At 50.6% G+C, this 12,892-nt stretch overlaps 1 protein-coding gene across 1 annotated transcript in view; it reads left to right on the forward strand.

The window, feature by feature from the left end:
• Positions 1–386: 386 nt before the first annotated feature.
• HOPX (HOP homeobox) overlaps positions 387–12,892 on the forward strand; it is a 33,128-nt gene continuing 20,622 nt past the window's right edge. The window contains exon 1 of the mRNA XM_065405417.1: positions 387–699. The gene's annotated coding sequence lies outside the window, so the exon portion shown is untranslated. The remainder of the gene's footprint in view (positions 700–12,892) is intronic.

Here is a 12,892-nt window from a genome sequence, read left to right on the forward strand (position 1 = left end):
CAGTTCGCCCACCCAGGAGAGTTCGGGAAGTGTGCAGGGGACTCCAAGGCATAACGGAGTGCAGCGTGCCAACAGCAAGACAATTATACACATGCACAGGCACAAACTTGGGTGCAGAAGTGCCATGAAAAGAGATGTCAGGGCGGGAAAGCTAGGAAGGACACACTGAGAAAGAAAACAGATTTACCAGCGCTTGTGGTGGAGCTGTGGGTGAGTCATACCTGCCATCCCCTCCCTTCTATATGGTATGTGTACGTTCTGTCCCTAAAGGGAAACAAGTGTGCGTTAATTAGACAATCGTCAGAATGACAACCAGCCTGGCACACGGCCAGGGGAACTCATTACATCAACAGCATGCTCTTTGAAGTGCTGCAGCAGCTAGCGAGAAGCCAGGCGCAGAGAGGGAAGCCAAGTATCCTCAGCCTCTGTTCTCGCCAGGCTTTGTGTGAGCTCTAGAACCGGTGGGTTTGAATAAGAGCGGACGTTCCTGCCTTGGTGAGCTGAATGCCAAACCTGAATTACCAGCAGTGTGTGTGGCTGAACAGCCAGCCAGGTGACAGTGTGCTGCAGGTTTTTCAGGTACCTTCTTGTCACACACACAAATAGGCTTGTTATCAGGGGCAACCGCCCGTGCAGCTACTTAAACAGGCACGTAGGACACTGGCTTTTTGAGAACGATCCGGTCACTTACATCTCCAGGTGAGTGCAAACTTTGACCTAAATGCACTGGCTTTAGTGAGAGCCCAGGGTGGAACTGAGGACTGTCACGGACTCAGCTGCAGCAAGAGGGAAGCAGAGGGGTGTGGGGATGAGGGCCAGAACCGCACTGGCACAGGTACTGGTGGAAGAAAGTGCCCAGGTGCAGAAAGAGGCGTGTAATAGTACCAGGTGTTGACGCACTTTGCAGTGTTAAAAGGTAGGGAGTTGGCTCTGCTGGCTGTTGTTGCATTCAGATTATTATTTCTTCTGCTTTTACCAGATATTTTGCTATAAATATGGAGCTGCTGAAGCCAGCTGGAGATTAATTAGATGCAGCACGTTACTATTTTACATGATCACTGATTAAGATAGTTTATGTAGTAAGGAGCAGATTCTGTCACCTTGTTTGCAGTGAGTGGTACCGTATTGTGTGTGTCACCCCTCCTCCCCCCCATTGATTTCAGAACCAATGATGACTGGTGTCAGCAGGACCACCAGCAAAAGTACGGTATGCATCAACAAGAGTAAAGGTGGCAGAACCGAGCCCTGGACCAGGACACGTTGCTGAAGCAGAGAAAGGGACTGACATGCTTTGGGGGCTTTTCGGCTTTTCACATTCGCCTTTTGGTTGCTAGTGGTTTGTTGTTTTGATCCTCCCGGCGGCAGGAAAAAGGGGTATCTAAAAATAGCCACTTAAACATTCAGTCAGAGTAGAGCCCACTGACAACTGAGCGATTGTGTTTGAAGAATAGATAGCAGGGAGGTCAGTGAGACAGAGCACAGCACTGGGGGTTAGGCAGTGCTGCTGCAGCTTAGCAAAGCATGAAATATTAAAAAGAGGCCAAACTTCAAGTGAGACTTACCGATCAGTAAATATTGACAGAAGCAGCCACCAGCCAGCTATTGCGCGTAGCGTTCAAATGAGCCGGCGGCAAGGATAGCTGTTGTTTGTAACTGCTCACTAGGGAGCCAGCACAGAACACCATTAGCCCTTTGTATGACCATTGTGTAGAACGTCCGAGCACCAGAACCGAGATTCCTGCTTCCTGTGGTTGAGAGGACTTCAGCAAGGCAGGAAACTAGCTGGGTTGTACTTAGTTGAAATCACAATATTATCTATTGCATAAAGGATGAGCCTTTGGCAATAGCTTGCAGGTAGCAGGCGAATCTGGCACTCAGACACTAAGGCCCAGAACCTCAAAGAAATGGAGGCACCTGACTCCCATTGAAATCATTGAGCCTATGGTGCTAGGTGCCTTGGAAGCGCTTGGCCTGGCTTCAGAGATCCAGTCATTTCTGCTGCTTGCACTCAGGACCGGCTCTAGACACCAGCAAAGCAAGCACGTGCTTGGGGTGGCACAATTCCAGGGGCGGCACAATTCCAGGGGCGGCATTCCGACCATTCTTTTTTTTTTTTTTGCTTGAGCAGTTGCGCTCTCGGAGCTTGGGGCGGCAAATTTTTTGCTCGGGGCGGCAAAAAACCTAGAGCCGGCCCTGCTTGCACTGTCAGGACCAACCCTACGCATGAAGACTATGGTCTGTCCCATGTCCAATAGCTGTGATTCAGCTGCCTGTGGAACCAGAGCTAAGCAGCTCAGGTACTTTTTGTGAACAATGTGTGTTTGCAGGATGCAGACTACAGCTTGGGGCCCCTTTGAGAGGAAAGATGCTTTATAATGCGACCTAGGTGCCCAGCTTGGCCACAGTCATGTAGCTTCTCTGTGCCTCAGGTTCTTCATCTGGACAATGGGGATAATGACCCTGCCCCACCTCACAGGGGTGGTGTGAGGATTAACACATTAAATACTGGGAGATGCACAGCTAATACAGTGATAAAAATCATATAAATAGTCACCTAAGTGGCTCCGCAGAAATATTTTCAAAGTCCATCCAACTACAAAGCTATCTGGGTTTACATGAACCCAGCAGCACTGCTCTGTAGGGCTTGGCTTATGCGAAGCCCACATTATTTTCTTTACATTCATTTTTAAAACCCCTAACAGTTAGTAGCTGTTTAGCCATATGACAAATCACTTGCCCCGTTAGCACATTTCCCAATGCAGAAGCCTGCCATTTGGCCCCAGAGGCCTGGCAGAGCCCCAGCGTGACACCTGCTTGCATTGGGTGGGTTCTATCTGACTGGTCCTTTACTTTAATACCCCCACTTGGAAATCTAGGGTGAGATCCTCAGCTGGTGTAAATCAATCCAGTGAAATCATAGAATCATAGAACTGAAAGGAACCTTGAGAGGTCATCTAGTCAAGTCCCCAGCACTCAGGGCAGGACTAAGTATTATCTAGACCATCCCTGACAGGTGTTTGTCTAACCTGCTCTTAAAAATCTCCAATGACGGAAATTCCAAAACCTCTCTAGGCAATTTATTCCAGTGCTTAACCACTCTGACAGTTAGGAAGTTTTTCCTAATGTCCAACCTAAACCGCCCTGGCTGCAATTTAAGCCCATTGCTTCTTGTCCTATCCTCAGAGGTTAAGAAGAACAATTTTTCTCCCTCCTCCTTGTAACAACCTTTTATGTACTTGAAAACTGTTATCATGTCCCCTCTCAGTCTTCTCTTCTACAGACTAAACAAACCCAATTTTTTCAATTTTCCCTCATAGGTCATGTTTTCTAGAACTTTAATCATTTTTGTTGCTCTTCTCTGGACTTTCTCCAATTTATCCACATCTTTCCTGAAATGTGGCGCCCAAAACTGGACACAATACTCCAGTTGAGGCCTAATCAGAGTGGAGTAGAGCGTAAGAATTACTTCTTATGTCTTGTTTACAACACTCCTGCTAATACATCCCAGAATGATATTTGCTTTTTTGGCAACAGCATTGCACTGTTGACTCATATTTAGCTTGTGATCCACTATAACCCTGAGATCCCTTTCCGCAGTACTCCTTCCTAGGCAGTCATTTCCCATTCTGTATGTGTGCAACTGATTGTTCCTTCCTAAGTGGAGCACTTTGCATTTGTCCTTATTGAATTTCATCCTATTGACTTCAGAATTACTTTAAATCAGGGTGCCCTGCTGATTTACAGCAGCTGAGGATCTAGCCCCTAGTGTTTTGTGGCTCTCACTGTAGGCAAGATGGCGAGGGTGGTAAGTTCATTCAGGTCTGGGTGTAGACTTGCTGGCTTTGCAGCCGGAGTGTACATGACAAGACAGGTACGTGGTGCCTCAGAACTCTTACTACTCCTGTATTACTGAGAAAAGTCTTACACAGAGGCATAGGGGGCCAACCCCACACTGCTGGTGCCTATCTCTCCTCAGCAGCTTCAGCTCCTCTGGACTTTACTGGGAGTTGTGGGGTCAGCCTGTGCTGAGCCTCTCTCACCACGTGGCCCATAGCGGAAGGACAAACAGGAATGTTTCACCTCCATGAGAAATAATTTTGTGTGTGCCAATCCATGCCCCATTGTGCCCCAACGTTACTGTAGCCATGGGACGAAAATCTTAGAGGGCAATTCTTACTCATTTGTCATGCAGCCCTCGTGGATGCAAACAATTGGAGGGCCCAATCCTCAGCTGGTGTAAATCAGTGTAGTTCCATTGGATTCAATGGGTCTGATCCCCAGCTGGAGTAAACCGGTGTCACTCCATTGGAGCCCTTGGCCAGCTCCTCAGCAGGTGGAGTTTCATGGTGTCAGTGGGCCCCCTTCCCTTGAATTCTGACGTCAATGGACCTATGCTGCTTGACACCTGCGGAGGTCCCAGTCCTGTACAAGGACCTCAGCGCTTGTCCCCCCATGCTGGCAACACCACCGTCCTTCCTGACTCACATGCGCTAACATTTCTGAGTGTTTAGGAGGCATCTGAAAATTCCACCTGGTCAAAATTTCTCAAAACAAAAAAAATGTGTTAAAATTTGGCCCTTTCTCTCCCCCCTCCAAACCCCCAGCCCTGCTCAGGGAATTTTCCAAAAAACATTTTCCTCAAAAATGTTCCATTTTTGAAAAAAAAAAGAGAAACTTTAGATGAGAAACTTTAAATGAAAATATTTAGCCTGTTTGTTCTATTGACTGTTTCTTAATTTTCTTTTTTCAGTTTTGTTTTGTGGGGATTTTTAATTGCCAATTTTGATCCATCAGCCTCGTACATACAGGAATGTTTTATCCCCAAATCAAAAAATTGTATTGACATTTTAAAAAATGTTTTGAACACTTTTCAATTTTAAAAGCAAAAACTACTGTTTTAAGCAAATCTGCTGAAAATTCAGCAAACAAAACAATGGAGTGTTATGCAAACAATGGAATAGCATTTGCATTTGCCCAAATTTCTGCAAGATTTTAAATCATGATGATTGGAAATGGAAAAGCCACCTTAGCACTTACAATGGCACTCACTCCAGGACTTACTCAGTGACACCTGGCCTGTAATGCTTCAGTCATTACAGAGTTACAGAAGAGTCGCTTTGTGTATGGTGACGAGTAACAATTCTTCTAGGCTCTGTATACAAGGTATTTATTAGTGGGAGTTTAGACTGACTACAATACAGCTGAGTGGCAAAGATTTGAATCCGAAGAAGTGGGTTGTAGCCCACGAAAGCTTATGCTCTAATAAATTTGTTAGTCTCTAAGGTGCCACAAGTACTCCTGTTATTTTTAAAGATTTGAGAGAGTTATTCAGTTCACGCTAATGAAGTGCCAAAGAAATCTGTATTCTTCAGTGCACGTGTCCGGTTTCTGGCCCATGTTACGGGGAGTCTCTAATCAAATACTCAGAGAGCTGGACAGCATTTTACTGGTGCTGTTTTAGTTCCCTTACTCTGCACAGCCTTGCGAGGCACAAGTCAGTGCCATGGTGTAGCATGGCCTTGTGACTAGGGCACAGACCTCTGGGCAGTCTGCACTAGTGCGCCCACCTTTGCTAGCACTGATGGCACCAAATGGGGGAGAATTTCAGGGAAGCCTCAGGTAGCCCCAACCGCTGTGGGTGGCACAGAACACACGTACACCAGGGAAATAGCTTACCCAACAGCAGAGACCAGGACACGAACCATTTGAAACCTTCTGCCTTTGGGGGCTCTATAGCCTGTGTCTACACTGCACACTAAGCGCGGGTCTGGGGGACCCAATCTTGGGAACGCAGCATTTCCAAGCCCAAGCTTGAGCATCCACACTGCATTAAAACCTGTGTTTACCATTGCTGGACCCTGGTCTCACAGTCCTGCTAATGCATCCACATGGCACTGCACAGCCCTACGGACTCGGATCTGCGGCTAGACCAGCATCCATGCTGCAAAGTGACAGGGCGTGGCCCTGAGTCACAGCAGGAACTAGGCTCTGGCCCCCTCCACAGGGTCCTAAGACCCACATCCTGAGTGTCTGATTCTGTGCAGACCGAAGGGGGCATGGCCTCAAACCTGCGTCCGGGCCTGGGCTTAGTGTGCAGTGTAGACACACCCACTGAGCTTGAGGTTACCGCGTGTTTCCGAAGTGTGGGGGAGCCTCAGACTGGGGCTAGTGAGGGAAAGGGAATCGGCAGCCTGAGGCCAGAGATCACGGGTGGTGAACACTGAGCAGCACCCCCAGCTGCTCCTGAGCCTGAAGTCGTTGCAGGGGTATCCCTCCCTTTGGAAACTGCTTTGCCACTGAGCTGCCTCCGGCTCCAGTCACTCACTGGAGAAACGAACAGCTATAAACCTGAACTAGGGAAACAAATATACACCTGTTAAATTTCATATGCAAATTAGCTTGCATAAAATTAACACATTTTAAAGAACGACTGTTTACTGAGTACTGTCAGCTGGCCCCAGCCCTGCCAAGGGAGCTTGCACCCCAAACCGGCTCCAGATCGCCCCTGTGGCTGTCGGCCACAGACGCTGCGCCAGATGAAGGCCCAGCCCAGGGCCGGATTAACCTTTTGTGGGCCCAGCGCCAAACATATTTGTGGGCCCCCATGGAGGCAATGGAGCATGGCGGGGGGAGGCCAGTCCCTGGAGCGAGGGGCCAGCCAGAGGCAATGGGGCGTGGCCTGGCAGGGGCCCGCCCAATGCGAGGGCACTATTTACAAACCGGCAGTTGCCAGAAGCACAGTGGCCTGCCTGGCCCTGTGCTGCCAGTGTGCCCCATGAATTTATCCAGTTCTCTTTTAAACCCTGTTATAGCCCTAGCCTTCACAACCTCCTCAGGTAAGGAGTTCCACAAGTTGACTGTGCGCTGCGTGAAGAAGAACTTCCTTTTATTTGTTTTAAACCTGCTGCCTATTAATTTCATTTGGTGACCCCTAGTTCTTGTATTATGGGAATAAGTAAATAACTTTTCCTTATTTACTTTCTCCACATCACTCATAATTTTATATACCTCTATCATATCCCCCCTTCGTCTCCTCTTTTCCAAGCTCAAAAGTCCTAGCCTCTTTAATCTCTCCTCATATGGGACCCTCTCCAAACCCCTAATCATTTTAGTTGCCCTTCTCTGAACCTTTTCTAGTGCCAGTATATCTTTTTTGAGATGAGGAGACCACATGAGGAGACCTCCCCGCCCCTTCACAGCCCAGCACCCCCCAGACTCTCCAGAGACCCACTCCCTGAAGCCCTGCCTCCTGGCCGCACTCCCCAGCCTTGCTGGGAGGCGACTGTCTGCCAGGCTGAGCTGGCAGCGCAGGCAGGGCCTGGAATCATTCTGGCCCCTTGGGAGTGGCGTGATCAGCCAGGCCAGGACCTGCCCCGGCCGGGGTCCCTCAAGACGTACTTGCCTGGAGGGGCCCAGCCAAGCCCTCCGCACAGTCTCCCCCCCCCACACACACACCCGGGCGGCTGAGACTGGCCAGGCTTCTGCACCAGTCCCAGATAACTCAGCTCCGGGGAGACAGTGGGGCCCCACAGGTGGTGGGAAGCCGAGACTGCCCAGAGCCGGAGGTGCACTGGGGGCTAAGAGGACCAGGGGGTGGGGTCAGGGGATGGAGAGGAGTCCTCAGCAAGTCAGCAGGCAGGCCGAGAGGAGCAAGTGGTGGCAGGAGGAGCCAGCGGGGTCTCGGGGCGCAGTGGAAGCGGAGCATGGACCCGGCTCCATGGAGCCACTGGAGCCATTGTAAACCTGGCATGGTCCCCAGCCTGAAGCAGTGAGATTAGTGATGCTCAACAGAATGTCCCGCACAGGATCTGAACACTGAGCAGGAGGGGAGGGCGGTGTTCCAGGCCCGGTGTCTGGCAAGGGTGGAAGCCGAGGAGAGAGGGGCAATAGGGAGGACATGAGAGTAGAGACCGGAGGGGGTGGGAGCTGGAGGAAAACACATCCTGTATACTCATATCTCCCTCCAAACAGCACAGACAACCTGCCCAGGCTGGGCTTGTAGCTGACACACACGTAGGGCATGCCCGTCTAGCCTGCCCTGCGTGCCCAAGCAGATACTAGACAGCCGTGCTACACGGAAACCAGCCCTATCTCCGCAGAGCTGGCCTGGGGGAGGAACCAACACAACTCCGCTGTTCGGCGGGGCACGACAGCTTTCCTTTGGGCCATGCCCATACCCCACAGAGCTGCAAAACAGCAGAGTGAGGTGGGAATTAGAGACAGACACAGCTGGAAATATCCGGTTTTGGAGCAGGTCTGAAGATGGGGCAGAGAGACAGATGGACATTTCCAAACAGCTGGTGGCAGAGGAAAGAGGGATGCAAAGACCTGGGTCAGCCCCTGCTCTGCCCCTGACTCCCTGGGGCCCTGCGCTCATCACTTACTCTCCCCTGTGGTCCAGCTCCCACCTGTGCGATGAGGCTAACAGTGTGGCCCTGCCCCATGGGGTGTCGGGAGGGCAAATGTGTTGAGCAGCGCGAGTCCTCAAACTGCATGGGAATGGGGCCTGTATAGCTATATAGGTGCTTAGACAGGCGCCTGGTGTCTGGGAGGGGACACGTTGCCCCCTGCTCCTCACCCCACACAACGGAGATGGTGGAGAGGCGGCAGTTCCTCTAGGCCAGGGGAACGCCCATGAAGACCGTTACATCAGCCTTGTAGCCAGTGGTGCTGGGAGAGTGAGGCCAAGTGGTTGCTTCAGGGCGCTGAGGCTCCAGCCCAGAGTGCCCGGGGCAATGACTGTAGGTGCAGGGGTCACTGGGGGCTGCTCCCTCACCAGGGGAGCCTACGCTGGTCTAGCATGGCCAGCACCAGCTTCTTTGGAGAGCCTGCCCCTTTCCCGAGCGGAGCCCCTTGTGGGCGCACACGGGACACCACCTCCAGGCCGGGGCTGGAATTCACTCTTCCCTGCTCCTTCCAGTTCAGCCAGAAGCATCGGGGTTTGCAGCACGCTCCCTTGCCGGATGGCAGGCAGGGAACAGGCCTTCGGCAAACTACAGCGGCAGCCAGTGAGACAATTCCAGGCATTGGGATGGACTCAGCCAGCCTGGCAAATCCAGTGCTCAGGTACTCGCAGGACCATTTATTGCCTTCTAGCCCCCACAAGGCAGTTACAATCAGCCGGGTTGTCCTTTGCTTGCCAGCCTAAATTTCAGCCTATGCTGGGCAGAGGCCTCCTCGGGCTCTGTTTGTTTAACCCTACCCATTGGCATCTGCTCAGCACCTCTGACAATCAGGCTATTTTAATTAAGGAGCCTACATCCAGATTTAGGTTTCCAGTTTGGGGCCACTATCTTTTCGCACAAACACCGCCTGTCAAAGCTGCAGCAGGTCTGTGTCTACACCGCAGCCAGGAGGTGTGACTGCAGCATGTCTACACATACAGTATCTGAGCTACCGTTGAGCTAGGGCGAGCGGCTCAACTACACACCCAAGTCCCGAATGGGGCTAGCCGTGCCCTTGCCCTTGCTGCCACAGCTTCACTGCTATCGTCACTTGAGCTGCCTCGGAGCTAGCTAGATCCAAGCTGGCTCGGGTATGTCTACATGTGCTGCCTCCCCACTGCCGGGTAGGCAAACCCACTTTGTCTCTCGACTGCATGCTCTGTTGGAGTCACTCAGATTTCTATGCAAAGTACTCTACATTGCTGATCAGGCAGGACGACACTGGCTTTCCTGTAGCTGGGTGCTGGAGGACACAGTAGAAAAGCATGCTAGTCATTTCATTTGTGTGGGTCACTAGTGAGGGTGTGGCAGTAATTAAGTTTGCACAAGCAATGATGTTCTACTACTCTCACGAAGTAGGTAAGCGAGTTGTTGGTCATTCGTTTGTTTCGTAACAAGGAGAAATGAGCTGGTCCCACCCATTTCACACCTCGGTACATCCCAGAGCCATGGGGGTGGTTACTGTCCTGCAGCGTTCTCAGACACAGGAAAGAAGCTCTGTGTTTGAGCAATGCATTTTACCGTCAGTGTTCAACCAATGAGTCATGTGATGTTGGAGGTTGCACAGCTGGGGCACAGTGCTATTTATAACCACTTTCCATATTGCCAAACAATGATTTCACTAGCAAATGCTGCCTTCTGCAGAAGTGGCTCCAACAGGAGTTTCCAGACAGGGTGTTGGCAACAGAAAGCTCAAAGGGCATTGAGACAGAGGGTAGCATTTCAAAAGCCCCTCTGTGACTTACGAGCATTTGCCCCGTTTTCAGAAATGACTTTGGCAGTTAGGAGTCATAGTCCCATCTGCTTTCAATAAGACCTCGGCACTTTAGAGACTGTGACTGTCAGCCTCGAGAGAGCCGCCTAGTTTGTGGGCCTGGGGGGGTCGTACCAAGTCCTGCTGGGACATGAAAACAAAGCTGCTACAGGGGGCTCCTGAGAGAGGCCAATATTCCTAGCAATAACTGGTGACAAAGCAGGATACAAGGTTTGATTCTGAAGTCAGAATCTGCTGCCTTTTCACAGCAAGTTCAAGCCAGATCTTAGTTGTGTTTTGGAGCAGGGGAGTAGGAATGGGGAGGGTGGAATTTCCACCTCCACAAGTTCACCTATGCCTGGAGACCATTTGCCCTCAGCTGGTGGGGCAGTCAGCTGTCCATGGCACTAATCCAGGCCAGCTCCAATGAGATGCCATGGGGACCTTTCTAGAAACATGTGGCTCTAGCTTCCCCTTCTCCCCCATTAAAACCTTAGCCATGTCCATCTTTCAGGAACTTAACTTTTAAATTCCCTGGTCACCATTGCAGGCGGTTCTTCCCCATTTCCCAGCACTCAGAGTCCTCAGAAAACCTTTTATTTGGGAAAAACACAGTCACTATATATTTACCTGCAATAAAATGAGCAAAACCCAAGCTGTCCAGTTCTGGTCACTGGTGTATAGAAAGGGTGTGGATAAACTGGAGAGGATCCAGAGGCGAGCGACAAAGATGATCACAGGGATGGAATGCAGCCATATGAGCAAAGGCTGAAAGAACTGGGTATGTTTAGTTTGGCCAAGAGGAGATTAAGGGGGAGATATGAAAGCTGTCTTCAGATATTTGAAAGGCTGATATAAATAAGATGGAGAAAAGTTGTTCTCTCTTGCCACAGAGGGCAGGACAAGAGGCAATGGGATCAAACTACAGCAGAGCAGATTTAGATTAAAGCTCAGGAAAACTTCCTAACTGACAGAACAGTAGGACAACAGAACAGAGGCCTAGGGAGGTTGTGGAAGCTCCTTCACTGGAGGTTTTCAAAAGGAGGCTGGACAGAGCTACCTGTCTCGGATGGTTTAGACACAACAACTCCTGCATCTTGGCAGGGGGGTAGACTGACCCTGGCGGTCCCTTCTAACCCTGTGGTTCTATGATCAGAGGTATGGCACACCCCACAGTCCCAGTTATTAGATGTCCTGCTTGTTGAGGGCCCACAGCTCTATTTACATCCATCTAAAAGCTCACTCACAGATCCCATTTAGGCCCAGTGCTGATCAAGCGGGTGCTAGGAGGCGGCTCCTTAGCCGGGCTGCTCTGTACCAGCAACACCCACCCCTCCAGGCCCCCTGCTGATCTGTGGCTGTCTCAGGCAGTTCAGCTCCTGTGGCTCTGCTCTCGCACTCAGGGCACACATGATGTTCAGCTCTAGCTCCGTCGCCATGGCGCAGGCCCCACAAAGTTCATCTCTGACACCAGGAAGCCCAATGCAGTGAAGACAGCACTATGGAGGGTTCAGAGGCCCCAGGTACAAAACCCAGACCCAGGCAGGACTCCTGGTCAAACCACTTCCCTTTCCAGCACAGCCCCTCTCTTCCCTTCGGAAGCATGCATTCCCAGCCCATCAAACCACACACAATCTGTCAGCTCAGGGTGACCCACTTACTACTGGGCGTATCTTGCACAATTCAAACGCCTTTTCATAACCAGCCACGTTAACAAACTGCTGTCATCCCTGGAAACAGAACACAAACAGATTCCAGACAATGCAACACAACCCACCATAGAATCATAGAATATCAGGGTTGGAATATCAGGGACCTCAGAAGGTCATCTAGTCCAACCCCCTGCTCAAAGCAGGACCTAATCCCCAACTAAATCATCCCAGCCAGGGCTTTGTCAAGCCTGACCTTAAAAACCTCTAAGGAAGGAGATTCTACCACCTCCCTAGGTAACCCATTCCAGTGCTTCACCACCCTCCTAGTGAAAAAGTTTTTCCTAATATCCAACCTAAACCTCCCCCACTGCAACTTAAGACGATTACTCCTTGTTCTGTCATCTGGTACCACTGAGAGCAGTCTAGATCCATCCTCGTTGGAACCCCCTTGGGGCACTCTGCTTGATACCAGCTGCCAACTAGACATGGAGCCATTGATCACTACCCATTGAGCCCGACCATCTAGCCAGCTTTCTATCCACCTTATAGTCCATTCATCCAGCCCATACTTCTTTAACTTACCAGCAAGAATACTGTGGGAGACCGTATCAAAAGCTTTGCTAAAGTCAAGGAATAACACGTCCATTGCTTTCCCCTCATCCACAAGCCAGTTATCTCATCATAGAAGGCAATTAGGTTAGTCGGGCATGACTTGCCCTTGGTGAATCCATGCTGACTGTTCCTGATCACTTTCCTCTCCTCAAAGTGCTTCAAAATTGATTCCTTGACGACCTGCTCCATGATTTTTCCAGGGACTGAGGTGAGGCTGACTGGCCTGTAGTTCCCCGGATCCTCCTTCTTCCCTTTTTTAAAGATGGGCACTACATTAGCCTTTTTCCAGTCATCCGGGACCTCCCCCGATCGCCATGAGTTTTCAAAGATAATGGCCAATGGCTCTGCAATCACATCCGCCAACTCCTTTAGCACCCTCGGATGCAGCGCATTCGGCCCCATGGGCTTGTGCTCGTCCAGCTTTTCTAAAT

This window comes from Emys orbicularis, chromosome 5 (genome assembly GCF_028017835.1).
Source record: "Emys orbicularis isolate rEmyOrb1 chromosome 5, rEmyOrb1.hap1, whole genome shotgun sequence".
NCBI lineage: Eukaryota > Metazoa > Chordata > Testudines > Emydidae > Emys > Emys orbicularis.